This window comes from Netta rufina, assembly GCF_964035555.1.
Source record: "Netta rufina genome assembly, chromosome: 11".
Classification (NCBI taxonomy): Eukaryota; Metazoa; Chordata; class Aves; order Anseriformes; family Anatidae; genus Netta; species Netta rufina.
This window is the reverse complement of record NC_140134.1, coordinates 20,704,896-20,720,423: the sequence shown is the minus strand read 5'-3', so window position 1 is coordinate 20,720,423 and position 15,528 is coordinate 20,704,896.

Sequence of the window (15,528 nt, the reverse complement as noted above, 5' to 3'; positions counted from 1 at the left end):
CCAGCCAGCTTTAATGGCATTACCATCAGGTTAATCTACTTTAGATTAATGAACCTCAGTTTCAGCCAGGCAAGCTAATTAAGACGATTTTCTTTGAACTTGTTCTAATGAATGTATTAATATCATTCAGGGCTTCTTTTGGAGCTACAAGCATGGCCATGTTATTCCTGAGAAGAGGCCAAACATTTTTATTAGAGAATCATGTGCTGTGCCGAGCCTGAGACTGCCCTGCCTTTGTTTTCTCCCTCTTGCACCTTTACGCTGTCTGCAGAGAGCGCAGCCCTTTGCTTTGCAGATTTCGCCGTGGCTCCAGGAGTCAGGAAGAGTTCAGGAGAGCTTGAAACGTGCTCAGGATTAGACCCACTCTGAACAGCTGAGAACATTTAGTAGCAAGAAGCTCTTGTTCTGAAAAACATTTAGATTTCTTTAACTGCTCCTCTTCCTCCCTTGCAACGAGGGGTATTTAAGGAGCAGAATGGTGAAGCCCACGGTGGCAGTGCCATCAGATCGGTGGGGTCCCTGCTTCCTGAGCACCATTCGCACCTTGGGAGGCGCCTGGGTGCAGAAGCAGCTGCAGTGAGCACACGGCACGTTCCTTGGGAACAACGACACCGTGAGAACAGAGCACGAGGACGTGTCCATATGAAGCAGTGACCACGAGATGGGTTTACCCCAGCCAAAGCCACCTGCCACGGTCCTGTCCCGGCTGTATCCAACCTCACTGCTCTTCAGTGCAGCGAGAAATAACTCGTTATTGGAACTTGAAAAGTTCAATGCAGTGAGAGAGAGCTTGCAGCTTGGCCCCCCCACAGGCTGCCGTGCACGGGGGCTCTCTTGGACACGGCTGTGGGAACGTTCCTGGGCTGTTGTTTGGAACAAACCGCAAAAATGCCCAGAAAGCAACACTTGGGGTTTGCTCAGCCTCTGACCCTCTGCCTTCCTGACAGCCGCTGTCGGCCCCAAGTCCTTGGGGATGACACACGGCTCCCCCAGGGAGGCAGCCCTCTGAAGGACACCCTCCTGCAGCCCCCGGAGCCCCCAGGATTTGGGCTCAGTCTCCGTCCTTTCAGCCAAAGGCTTGGGAGCTGCTTCCAAACCCCAGCCCCTGGCCGTGCACAGCACGGGCAGCGTAACGCCGGGCTGGCTTAAATAAGCTCTTTAATGAATCGTTACCCAGATGAAATGAGAAAACCACAGGTCCCATCTCTCCGAGTCACCATCCCTCAACATAAGTAAAATAAACAGCTTGGAAACAGTTCTATAAAAACATATTGCCACACAGGTATCATTCAAAAATGGGGAGTAAAAACTTTTCCTTTTTTTTTTTTTTTTTTTTTAAGTACCCAGCCTGCAATCAATGTGCCAGGCCAAGGTGGAGTTTATTTATAAATGCGCATTTATGATGAATCATTGGAGGAAATGCATGCAGACTGGAGACAAAAGTCTGCAGTTGCTAAACCAAATAGGAAATGCTCCTTACATCTGCCTCTTCAGTTGGCATCCACTTCCCCTCAGCGTCTCTTTTCTGCTGGGTAGGCCTGTTTATTTTTGGGTTACTTTTGTTTGCGAAGCCAAACAGAGCTTCTGATTTTTATATTTATCTATTTTTTTTCTTTCTTTGTAAACAGCACTTCTCACTTATTCAAGGCCCAGATTATTAGCAGTGGGAATCAGCTCACCTTCCTGCCGGGTTGTTTACTCCCTTCAGGGAAAGCAAACCAGCAGAGTGGACGCCGGCTGGAAAAACAGCCTCATTAAAACGATGTAAAAATAAGGACAATGCTAAAGCTGCCCTGCCAATTCTGGAAGAGCTGCCATCTATTTTCTCCTGGATTTATTTTAAAGATTTAATTGGTTCTTGAAATCGGGACGGATCACTAACCGGCGGCTCCTTATACTTAAGTGGAAGGTCTTCACATGGTGGGATGCTGATCAGTGGCACTCCCATTTTCACTTGTTTTTCCCCCAAACCGCCCTACCGAGACACGTAGCACTAAAAGGACCATGTTACACCTCCCCAGCAGATTCCTGGGGATGTCCAAGGGACACCAGCAGGCCCTAGGGATTCACCTGTGTCCATGCCATGAAGGAGTCACGGAGCTGGGCGTGGAACCCCTGTCTGTGCCCCTCCAAACCCCAGACTGAACGCATGGGCCCCGCTCCCGTGACCCTACAAGTTTCAGCCCTCTGCGACTGCAGAGAAATATTCGGTCTGTTTGCACACGAGCTGATGTGAGATAAGAAGCAAGCTCTTGCTCATGAGCCTTGCTCTGCTCCAACGGCTCGTGCTCCCTCTGTGTGTGCACACATAAAACGTGCACACGACTATTCGATCACTGCTACTTACTGCAGGGCTCGCATGCAGAAAGCTGGCATCGCCTTTCCTTCGTGCGACTTTAAAATCCTTCCAGCCCCGCTGGAGAGAGAATTCACACTGCCAATTTTTTTTTTTTTTTCCGAGGGTTTTACAGAATGTGCTATGCGTGCAAAACGCAGCCTGTAACTGTTAGAAAAATACAGTAATTTGAAATGTAAGCAACAAAAATAGGCGCGCACGAAAACAGCAACAAAGATGGGTGATTTTTATCCACTGCAGGCTCGCTGGAGGAAGAAGCGCCCCGGTGGCTATTATCAGTGGTAAACACGGCTTATTTACGGAGGGCTGAGCGGTGCCTCTCCTCTCTGCTCCCTTTTTATAGCAGGTTAAAAAATAACAATATCGCGGCGGAAAGATGACCCAGGCAGCAACTTGGTGCCGTGAGAACAATCGCAGCAGTCAAGGCAAGGCCGAGGAGCACGCCGGTGACTACAACACTTCCCATTCTCCTAGGTTGGAGGGCAGAGGACTGCTGGAGTCTGTGGTTTGTAGGCATTGGAGGGGCAGCGCTCAGACTCCTGCAGGCTGGGTTTTGTGGAATGCTCTGCCTCCCCGTGACCTCTGGAGCACGGATCTGCGGGCCTGGAGCAACATTGAAGCGGCTCCTCAGCTCCCAGGAGCTACTGGTCCTGCGTCCCTATTCACAGCCCCTAAAACACCCGAGGGTCTCCCTATTAATTTCACCAGCCCCAGGAGCGTGGCTGAGTTTGGGGAGACAACCTCATGCATGTTTAGACCCTCACGCACATTTTTTTAAACCCCCAAGATTTTTCCCTGTGTTTTTATTAAAAAAAAGCTGGTTACTGTCAGTCCTTCGCAGTGGCTGTGCTCTCCTGCCCAGGGGCGCACCTTGGAGCGGGGTCACGGCGCCTCCCTGCCAGCACCGCTCCCCACGCCAGGGTTTCCAGAGGCACTCAGAGGTTTCAGAACTGCGGAGGAATAAGATTGAGCAGCGGCCTGCTCCCAGGATTAAGAAGAGCTGTATTATCACCCCTGCCAGAAACAACGTCAGCCGCTGCGACTCTAGGAACGGGATTTGGGTGACCAGCTCCGGTGCCATTTTCAGGACGTGGAGAGGAACTCGCTGTTCTTTAAAAATATCCATCTACAGAGTTCAAGTAACGAAAAAAAAACTGATAAGAAAATCACTGAGATGCCAAAAATTCTTTCTCACACAAAACAAACACCAGCTCTTGCTATACTATATATATTGACGGGTTAAAAGCACATACCAGCCTGTCCAAGCCTGTGATCGGTGCCCAGTTTCTAACACCTTTGTGGCTTTTCGTTTCTCACCCAGACACATCAAAGCGTGGGACAGCCAGCCAAGGAAAACTTCATTGTTAGTGTTAACTCACTCCAAGAAAAAGATTTTTGGAAGTTTGAGAATTTTTCACTTCACGGCAATTGTTGATTAATGAACCTCAATGGGCTGCAGCCTAAAAGAGGACTTTGTTAATAAAAAATGCTAAACGGCTCGGGCGGAGTAAGGAGATACTTGCTTTGAACCTGGCTGATATCAAGGCATACACAAGAAAAGAACCGTGAAGACGGATTTATTCAGCGCAATCCCGTTCGCTTTCCAGTTCCGCCCGGGGCTATTTGTACTCCTGAAAAACAATTACCGAGGACAGGAGGAGAAATCAAAGCAGCACAACGTAGCTGGAAAGATGAGAGCGCTTGGGAAACACTTAGCAGCCGTGGTGGTTAGGAAAGGAGCAGCAGCTCCCCTTCACCTCCCCTTGGCCACCGACACCTCCCTGCGGGGCTGGGAGCACCGGCACCCTGGGGGCTCTTCCTGGCACTCACGTGGTGTGGTTTGGTTTGGTTTGGTTTGGTTTGGTTTGGTTTGGTTTGGTTTGGTTTGGAGCTGCCATCTCCCATCTCCGAGCACAAACGTATGAGTTTGAATGCAGGGTTAATGCATGGACTCACTGCTCAGAGATGATCCAAACCCAACTCCTGTTTGTGCAGCGCTGGAGGCTTCCCAGCAGAGGTACCAGGTGGATGTGCCTTTTTCCTTCTCTTAGCAGACGGAGCTGGGGGCTGCCCGACCTGTGCTTGAGCTCATCATCATTGCCATAGAGATGTCATGAGGGACCTGCACACCGAGACCAAGCATCTGCTCGGAGACAGCATCACCACCCCAACCAGGGGACTTCTGGTCTTCTCTGGCAGTTCTCGGGGCAGGGAGGCAGGTTTTAAGAGAGGGTTTGGTCAGCTGTGAGGAGGCTGCATGGCCTAGCAGGCAGAGCATGAGGTCGGGGTGACCCCAGCTAAGTCCTTCTGCTCTGGAGCTGATTTTCCTCACCCGTTTATGAGTTTGGTGAGGCAGTCGCTGGCCTCAGCACCCCTGGTTAGACCTCAGCTCCTCATTGAGGAGCCCACATGAGGATGACCCGTCCTGGCCTGCTCCATCCAGCAGAGATCTGCAGCACCCACTGCCAGAGAAACACCCCCGGCCTTTCCTTTGGGACCCCCGGGAGCTAAATCTTTCTGTGTTATTTTGAGGCATGCATCGCAGACGGGGGGAGCGGGAGGGTAGCATTATGGTAACCGGCCGTGTATTTAGGGAGTCTGCGTTGCAGGCAGAGCAAAGGGCTGTATTACGGAAATTATATGGGAAGAGAGATGCCCAGGCAGCGCTGGCCGTGCTCTTTGGTCTCAAATCTTGGTGTGAGGGGGTGGTTAGACGCTGGGAAGAGACTGCTGTTTACTGTGGAATGTCCTTTCTGTCTGTAAGTTTCTGAGAAAGAAACAAGAATTGTGTGCTTTTATTAAAGTCTGTGTTTGTATCCTCCCTGTGTGATAAGGAACTGTCTATAAATCATCGAATAAACCAGCGGTAAAACATCATCCCAGCTATAAAAGCTTCTTGGGTCTTTAACCGATTTTCTTCCCCCACTAGCTCATAAGCACAATCCAAAATGTCACCCAGCTCCATCTCCCCGAGGCCGTATTTTTTCATTTTGGGCTGGAAGCCTGAATTCACAGCAGATCCAAAGCTGCCTTTATCCCAGATGGGTTTTCAAGCACCGCTGTGCCTCCGAAGCTCCTTCGCCGTGCGGCTCTCAGCGACCCGAACACCACGGCACACGGACGGGGCTGCTCCTCTCTGGCGTGGCTCTCAGCATTTCCACAAAATACAACAAGGCAACCCAAAAGGTTGAGATTGAAGGCGCTGGCAGTGCACTTCTCACCGAGAAGCAGCCCTCCTGCCCCTGGAAGCAGGGGGTCTCCAGCAGCACAGGGCGAGACCCCCATGGGGCCAGCCCACCTTCCAGCTCCCCAGCTCTGGGGGCTGGAGCCCATCATAGTTCCTCACTTCTGTGGCTGGCAAACCAGAGAGTTTGATGACTTTTTCATATTTTTGAGTACTTTTATACCTCCAGAAAAAGACGTGCATATATTGCAAGCTCAGGGTGAATGGGTTTTACCTTCTTAGCTTGCAGAAGTCAGCTGTGCCTCCAAAGCTGCTATATGAAGCTACAGAGTGCTTGGCACTTGGCTGATTGCTGATAGAAAGCATTCCCTAAAAAATGAGGGCAAGATACAGGACCCAAAAGCCTGTATTTTAGATACATTTGCACTGCCTTATCCATATAATCCAAGGATTTCAGCCTGCTGAAATCCAAGGAATCCCAGCCTGCTAATATTGCAACCGAACCACTTCGGCATGGCTAGAGAAGGTAACATTAGAAAACAGAGCTTTAATAAAACCTGATGCTTCTGGTCAAGAACGAAGGAAAGCTTAAGCACACGCTGCTTCAGACTTTTGTGGATCAGTCTGTGTGAGCCCATGGGAATCCTTGTCATAAACCAGGAGAGGAAGCAAGATGCAGGCAGTTCCTATGGGATGGAGCCAATGCAGCCACCACTGTCAGTGTGCTCGTGGCAGATCTCACCTTGCAGCAAGAAATGCAGAACGCTGACCGTGGTATAGATGTGTCTGGGTATGAAATCCAGCAGTGCAGGAGCTGGCTGCCAATGTGAGTTTGCAGGAGCACACCTGGGCCTCAGTCTTGACTGCAGCTTCCGTGTTGCATCAGGTAATGTAAACAGAACCAACAATGCTGTCCTCCCACTGTTTTGTCTGTGCAAGGGAAGTTTTTCCTCCAGTACCACCTTTGCGCAACGATCGCGCAGCCAACTGGCAGCACCACGAGCTGTTTTTTCTTTCCTGGCCGCGTACCAGCCGTGTTGCAGAGCTCAACTTCAAAGGCTTCAGTGGGATAAAGGGCTCCCGCGGCCATGCCAAAAATGCTTTTCTTAGACAGGTTGAGAGGAGCCGATAAGTTGGAAGAAAAAGAAGTATCTTTGGCAAACCTGGTTCCAGTGGAACTGTCAAGATGTTAAATAAATAAAATAAATAGCAGGAGGACTGCAGAACATCCCTGGCTATCTCTCTCCGTGGGATGCAGATACGCTTTATCCTCCGGTGAACGTCCAGCAACGTCTGCGAAGAAACCTATCCAAATCCATCCATGGCTTCACTTCATGGGAAGAAAGCTTTGAGGCTGAAACTGAATCCTCTTTTGTTTCAGCACAGAATGGGAAGATTTGAGAGACAGAAGCAGAGCAGTGGGTGGCAATGGGACAGGGTTCATCCCAGTGAACATTTGCACCCCCCTGCTCTGCTCCAGCCGAAGGGAGCCCAGGGGCAGACAGCCCAACGAGCTGCTCTGGGAGGTGGGAAGGGGCAGCCAGGAGTGTCTGATGCCTTTTTTTTCCAGCCTGCTGCCAATTCCAGGTGTTTGACAACAATGCAGCCGTTCCTCCCGAGGAACACCTATAATTTGAGCCGCTGGGACATTTCCTCTGGCATTTGAAAGCATATGGAAAGGAATGTGAAAACCTCTCATCAGCCACAGGCAGGCAGCCGCTGTCAGCATCACTCAGATGTGCCATTAAAAGTTTTCCAAAACCCGTATCAATGCCTCCTAGCTGCTGGGCACCAGGCAATGCTGGGACCATGGATGCAAACAGAGCACTGATTTCTCCCTACTAAATACACAGGAACAACTACAACAGTCCCTGCCCTCCAGAAGGGTCTAAAGACGAGAACATCACGTTCAGGGCACTGATCTTCACAAAATCCCACTGGTGCTGTCTTACACAGGCAGGAGGGATTCCCCAGCCATCGGGGAACAGCGGCTCCTTTTCCCAGGCTGGGCACACAGGACGGGAGTTGCAGGAGTTGAGCTTGCTGTTTTGTCCCCGTTGCTTTTGGAAAGACCCTCAGCCTCTCCTGCTCACACGGTACTGCTGCTCCACCGAGACTTGTGCAAATCCGTCCATGTTCCATGGGATGGAGACGATTTGCCAGATTTTGTGTTTACTATGGAATTTCTACACAGCTTCAGGAATCGCTGTATTTTATGAGAAAACAAAGTGGCATATCAAAACATTCTTAGCCGAGTTTTATTTATACAATTAATGGTCAACAGAATATAATGTACTTTTATGCGCTGCACCTCCCTTGCCCCAAAAAACAGTTTTGTCTGACAGACAGTTTTGTTCCCCGATCTCCAGGGGTACATTAACCTCTGCGAAGTCCATGCTTGAGTTCAGAATTGGCATCATCGCCCCTTCTCCTGCAAAGAAAAATCAAACGAGCTCAACACTGAGCCTCTCTTTCCCACTAGAAGGGATTCTTTCAGTCGCATCCCTTGGTGCGGCCCCGCAACACAGTGGCAATCTGAAGGCTGCCCTGCCGTATGCCAAGGGGGAGGGCGGCCTCCCTGAAGGCCACCAGCGATTGCTGGGCCAGGAACGCTGTGTTTCGCTCCAGCACAGGCTGCCTAGGTGGACCGAGAAGATATCACTGCCCTTTGCAGAGCTGCACAGAAGACAACTGCTCCTGTGTGCCCGTTTTAGCCGTCCTGTGCAGCTCTGTGCGCGTCGTGGCTCTGCTCTGAGCCCCAGACTGGAAACTCCACCGCAGCCGCATGCAAAAACCCAGGGCACTGAATGTCCAGCCTTGAGTCCTGCGTTTAGAAATGGAGATCAAAACCTACAGGGGTTTCACAGCGTGCTGCTTGTGCTCAGTGTGCTGGTTATTGTAGCTCACACTGCCTGGCTGGCCACGCGCGCTCTGATTCGGGACCCGAATGGTGCCCAAAGCCAGCGAGAGGTCAGAGTTAAAGAACAGCAAACAGGAGACTGGCAAGGAGCTAAAGAAGCAAGACACACGAGAACAAATCTGAAAGGGCAACCTAGCTCAGATCTGCAAGTGGCAACCCTCTCCAACAGATCCCTGGCCATTTTTTCCTAACGCGTTTGAGCTAAACTGGGTTACGAAAGGCTAAAGCCTATATGAAGATGTCTACACCGAGGCTGTCTGGGGGTTTAATTAGATCAATTTGAAACTGATTTAGTTAAACAAGCGAATGTTTCCTAATGTGGACCAGACTTTGAATTTCAGGCACATCAAACCTCATTACATGTAGGCTTTATTACAGCAGCGCTTCCCTCCATGCTCTCATGGCAGAGTCCTGCCTCCTGAGGTTTGGGCTGGAATGCCAACAATTCATTTTAATGCAGTTCAGACATTTTAAAGCTTTGCTGAGCTATCCCCAAAATAACCACTGATAGTAGGTGGCAAGCACCCTGAAATGATTAGAGTCCTTCTTGTGCAGGAAAAAAAGAAAAAAAGAAATTGGGTGGAAAACAAAGCAAACCCGGTAAGAAGAGGATAAGCACTACGGGAGGCGAGGTGTGTGTGTCGCAGTGAAAAATGGTTGAAGTTGATGCCTTAACACCATTATTTACACCTCAAAATGTGTCTCTGCAGAGCGGCGGTCGCTGGACATGTTGTGTCCAGGTTTTATTTATTTTAGGATCACACACTTTTTGCTCAAGTGCTCTGGTGTTACTGCCGACCGTGTTGTTGGGCTGAGGACGCCACGACGCCGAGCACCAGCTGGCACACTCCTGGCATCTGCAGCTTTTGATCCTCTCTGCTCCCAATCCAACAGAACGGCTCCTGCTGTGGTCCTGCAGACGACGGGCGGCTGCCAGCACACGCTGAAACCTGAGGTGTGGGTGAAGCCCCGGGGGCTGATGTCCGTGCACCGGCTTTTGCTGGCTCACAGCCTCGGCCACATGAAGAAGCGATGCATCTTGTAGGGATTAATCCATTCTGTGAACTTGTAATAAAATAAACTACCTCTCTCTCCTCGAAAATGCAATGTGCAGTGCTGCAGACACAATGCAATCCCAACAGGACTTCTCTTTCCCCAGGGCATCTCTTGAACTTGTCGGCTGCCACGGTGCCAAGTCCTGCAGGTCCAGAGCCATTCCCGTACCAAGCAGCTGGCATTGGGAAGCAGGAGCAGAGCTGTGCCTGCTTCAACACCCACGCTTTTGCCTTCCAAAACCCAGATTTCAGGGACAGTGACGGCTGCACACGTTCACCTGCTCCCAGTTAACATTTCAGAGGCCTTAAGTGCCACGTTCCTGGGAGGTGTCTCAGGCTGCAGGATAATCACTCAGGATGTTCCTTCATTTCTAATACATTAGCAGGCATTTTCCCCTAGTCTCATAAGGCACAAGAGCAAAAAGAGAGAGAGATGTGGAGGGAAGCCCTTGCCAGCTCTTCCCAGCACAGGACAAATAAATCAAAGCAGGGAAGCTGATGGGGAGCACTTCGTATTTTTCTTAGATGGGCTTGAAACTGGACTTTAACTTTACTCCAGATCACCAAACACTGAAACGTTCAGCCATTCATTTCTCTGTTCAAGCTCCCTGGGTTTCCTGTAGTACCCTGTAAGGTCTCAGCTACATAGGAACAAATACATTGCCTGTGACCCTACAGGTCTTACCAACCTCACAACGTTTCTGTGAAGTCCCATTCATTGCCAGAATCCTGCTTGGATTTTAAATAAATCCCTCTATGGCTTCCAGTGACGCTGCACCTGGTACTAACACAGAAGTGGAGTCCTGCAGCTTAGCAGGGGCCTTTTGTGGGGCATTGAGGAATGGGAGGAAGGCAGCAGGGAGGATGAGGACGGATTATCTCACTTCAGAAGGGGCTAGAGGGGGAAAACCCTTGTTGCTGGGGCTCTTTGCTGGGTCTTTATGCCCAAATGGCCTGGAAACTGGCGAGGAGGCTTCTGGACAGCGAGAACTGGAATGATTCACGTGTTGGGAGGGCGGCTTCTCGATCAGGTGCAGAAGATGCTGCTGCAGCCTGGGAGGGGGTGGCAGAGCAGAAGCAGGGGGTGGCAGAGCAGAAGCAGGGGGTGGCGGAGGGCGCAGACTGCAGCTGGGAGCCGGCGGCTCCAGGGGCGAGCGAGGAGGAAGCTGTTTGCTTTGGATTTTGCGCCTGTGTTTTTGCTGCAACGCCCCGGGAAGACACAGCGGGGAGTGAACTGACCAGTCTGGTGAACTTTTTATATTCCTTTTGGCCTTTTATTACCCTGAGAAGTGGAGGACTTTTTTATTTTTAAACATAGCTGAAGGGCTAAATTAGCATTTTGGCAAGGGCCGCTAGCCTGCAAGGCAGCAGAAAGGGAAGCAACTGGTACCTGGAGCCAAAACCGAATGGAAACTCAGGCAGAAATCCCACTGGTTGCAGAGTCCCATCCCTTGGGAAGGTGACAGGCCCAGGAAGAGAGCCTGCACAAGCCTCCAGTGATGTCCCATGCCTTGGTGCCATGTCTCCAAATCCCACCTGGCACTGATTACAGATCTCCTGTCCATAAATATGTCTCAGCCCTTCTCCTGGGAGGTAAAGGCATCGAGCCCACAGCGTGCCCGGCCTCCCCGGTGCCACCCCTCATCCCTCCTGGGGTCTTTTGGCCATGAGGTTTTGAGGAGCTGTGCTTTGGGGCAGGGTTTGGTGGGGCTGCTGAAAGCTGAAGGCAATTCACCCTCTGATCATCCCTCTCCTCACACAGCCATCGAGCAGGTCCGGCTGCAGCCGTCTGATGTGCCTCTTTAACAGCCAAGTTGTTCAGCTCCATAAAAATCATCTTTTTTTTTTGTGTATTGATGTGAGACAATACTGATACCCAGTGGCTGATTAAGTTAATTACAGTTGAGTAAATATCCCCCTCGGTCATCTTCACAGCTGTACCCCCAGGCCTGCTTCCTGCTAGCTTCGCACCCACTGGGATATTCGTTTCCCACTCCTTTTTGATACTCTTCTAGCAAGAACTGCTGCTGGAAACTGTTTTGACTGAGACTCAAGTGCCTGTTCTACCTACTCCGCAGAGTCAAAACATCAGCTGAGGCGAGGAGCTTTAATCATTCCCGCGTGTTATTTGCATTTGCTTTGGCTAACAAATGTCAGGGAGACATCACCAAAACCGAAGCCGAATCCTGCCGAGGCCGCGTGGTGCTCCTCTCACGCCAAGGTGCTGCAGCCACACGCCAGCTTTAAAATGCAAGCAGGTAACTTCTATCAGCTTGTGGCAGGAAAAGCCAGGATTTCAAAAGGCTGGAAAAACTTGGCTCGGAGTGACTCAGGATTCGAGGCAGAACGCGCTGCAGCCCTCTGTGAGCAAGTTGCTCTTTCTTTTTTCCATCAATATTTTTCCTTCCCAAGTGCATTTAATTTGAAAGAATTAATGAACAACAGAAACAAATCCCCGCGCACCACAACCATCAGGCAGCACACGGACCCGGCCTTCCCGGGGTAAGCCAGCGGGTGAAGGTTGGAATTTATCAAAACACGATAGAATAAACTACTTCATTATGGCAGGGTGAGTGCCAGCATGCAACAATCCCGAGAGCAGATAGGTTCAGAGACCGGCTCGAGGGCGGTGGCACTTTAACATTTGCAGTTTGAACCGTTCCTTGCAGCCTCTGAGCCTCGTTACCTGGTACTGCAGCAGGCTGCCTGTTTGCCTGCCTTGATGAGCTTGGATGAAATGAAAATTTGAAGCTGCTGGGTCAGCCTTGACAGCTTTAAAGGGCTTTCGCCTCCTGACTGTCAGAGCTTAGCACCGAGCCTCTCCTTCATCACTTCAATAGAGCAACGATCCCCAGGGTGGCACAGAACACGAGCCCAAGCCCTAGGGACCTCATTAATTTTGTCTGCATGCCACCAGGTTGTCCTACAACGAGATGTGAAGCCCAACACGAGGTCAAGGCCCTGTGAGGAGCAAGGTGCCTGGAAAGGGAGCGCTCGAGGAGCCCCTGGTCCCCAGAAATGATGTGAATGATGTGTTCCTGGTTCTGCTGCCTGTTTTGGTTGCAAGCCCCTTTCATCAGGCATTTAGAGCAATCCCCTGTTCCATCCCTGAACCTGCCCGCGAAACTTAACACCGCAGGCCAAGGGGCTTACTTCATAACAGGAGATTTTTTTTTTTCCACCAGCATAAACTGGAGAAAGGTAATTTCCACAGCTGTATTATTTACTTCAGATTTTACTAAGGCTGCTTTTATAGCAGTGCTAGAGGTTAAATCCACTGTTATTTCCTACACGGCCTGAATTTACTGGATGGTACAGCGTGGGGTATTTATTTAATCCAAGCAATAAAAAGATAGATCAGCAGCACTGTGCTCCAGAAAAGAAAAAAAGGAGAAAGAATAAAAAAAAAAAAAGAAAGAAAAGGAAAAGACAAGGAGATAAGAAGAGGAGAGGAGAAGAGAGGAGGAAGGAGGTGAGAACAAAGAAAGAAAGAAAGTGTTAAATCCACGAAGTCTGTCCCTGGCAGGAAAATCACAACATGTCCTCATTTTTCAAAAGGCGATAGATAGAAAAACTTTTAGAAAGTGTTAAAAACACCACTCTTCTCATCTGGGGGCATTGCTCTAAGACTAAAACCCACCCAGTTTAACTGAGAGAACCACTCACCAAGTGCTTACAAAGAGCTCAGGTGCTGACCCCACCACTTTGGCTTCCCAAAAAGGGTGCGGGGCCAGTACAGCAGGAGCTGGATGCTGCGGGAAGGGAGGTCCCAGGGGATGCAGCAGCTGACCTGGCACTGTCCCCGATTGTCCCAGCCCGTCACCAAACGGCCGAGCCATGCGGTGCCTGCAGCTTCCCCAGCAGCAAATGGGTTGCAGACCTCCGAGCGGCTGGATAACCAACAGGATTTATTCACAGCACAGCCAGGAGGACTGAGGGAACATTACGCATGGAGGCTGCTGATCCCTGCTGTGGGCATCACCTGCTGCAGCTCCACGACTCGGCACGGGCATTTCCCCATCGGATGCAGGGAGGGTGTTCCCAGGCCTGGCAGCATCCCCACCTCAGGGATTCATCTGGGACGTGGCTGGTAGAAAAGAAAGCAGATCCCTTTCGAAACTTGCACGCAGGAATGAGCCGCGTGGCCCTCGTGCCTCCGGGTGAACTATAGATAGTGGTTCGCAGCGGGTAGGGGCAGTATAAATAGATAGAGAATATCTGTGTAAAAAAGCACACATCGCTCTGGCCTGGCAAGCTTTCTAATAAGATCTCCCACAAACTGCGTCATAACGTCGGGAGGATTTTATTCCCTGTAATTGAACTGTGTTCTTGCCTGTGTTCTCCGTCCCGCCCTTCAGTGCTCTCCTCTCTGAAAATGCCTTTGTTCAGCCTAAAGAGACGTTTCATTAAATAAGAAATAATTCTGGGGAGTGGTAATTACAGCCTTGTTCAGATGGACGATACGTAGCTGTTCTGTTTTCCTTTCTGTGAGCAAAAACAAAGAGAAGCCCAGTGTCTTTCATTAGGTGTCAGCTCCAGCCGTCCTTGCCCCTGGAAAACTCGGAGGTGTCCCTTTTAACCAGGTTGGCTGTGTCCTACCAAACCACTGGAGCTGGGTTGGAAGAGAAGATTTGTGTGGTCATGCTCCGTGCCGGCGTGATGATCGATCTTGTCTCCATGAGCTCTGCAAGCCTTGGAAAGGGCCACTTCTTCACGCTGGTTCAAGCTGATCCTATTTCTATTTTCTTCCCCGTGAGCTCAGTGCATGGGAAGAAAAAGGCACAACGTTCAGAGAGGCTGGGGAGAAGAGCCAGAGCCCCGATCCCGTGCTGTGCTGACCCAGCTTGATGTCAGTGGAATTACGCCCCTATAAACCACGAGTAGCACAAACCTGAATCTGCTCCAAGGTGTGTTCTGATCGTCTGTTTATTGCGTATTTGCCAAGCCGTTATAACCAGCCTCAGAGATGTGTGTGGGGTGGGTTAATGCCAGAAATCACTGCCTTTTTAGTTAATGAGACACTTCATCAAGGTCTGGTTTTCATCTACGTTTCTTCTCCTGCTAAGTGCTTTACTGAACCCCTTACTTTAAAATCAAAGCAATTAACAGGGCTGCTAACGAAGCTTGCAAACGTACGAAGCTCACAGACACCATCGTATCCATGGATTCTCTCTGATACTGGATGCAAAATCCCACACCACGGGGAGCTTTCTGGCATATCTTTCCTAGCTGTATCTGCTTTCCTGTGCCGGGGCCAAGAAATGTGCTAGATGCCTTTGGTAAGCCCGCAGACTGAAGAGCAGCAGCAGGATGAGTTGGATCAGCACTGTCAAAGTCAGAAGGGCGTGATTTTATGCCTCTCAGGATTTTGTCCCCAGCCAAACTGTGGATATTCCTACACAGGATGAAGCAGTGTGCGAAGCAGGGCACATCACAGCTCTGTAGCCGGGGGCTCTCTTCTCAGGCAGCCTCAGGAGGTTACGAGGGTCCCACGGTGTCTCCTGCTGTCTGTGGGGGTGGTTTCCCCCAAAAAGAGACAGGCTGGTCTCAGCTGTATCCCGCAGACAGAGCTGTCTCCAATCTTCAGGACCAGTTCCTTCCCACATCCCCAAGTGCAGCAGCCACTGGGAATTGCCCTCGTCACTCACCTGCTTGTGGCTTAGCTTGGTGGACATCACAGGGACGGCTCTGTCACGGTGCCCACCTCTCCAGGGCTTCCTGCTTAACCTGGTTACGTTCCCAGGATCTCACCCTGCCACAGCCGACCTCAGCGATACCAGCAGCAGCCCCAGAGATATTAAATTCCTCAAGTTCCACGAACACAGGCTGCCAGATAAAGGTGACAGGGTTTCTTTGTTCCCCCTTTGGAAGAAACGGGGGCTGAGCCAGGGCTCACACTTCTTCCACCACCACCGCCTCCTGCAGGTGCCCTCTCCAAGGACCCCAGCGCTCCTGGGGGCTTTGGGAATTTCTGGTTATGGGTCTTGGCCCTTCCCACCTTCCACATCCCCTA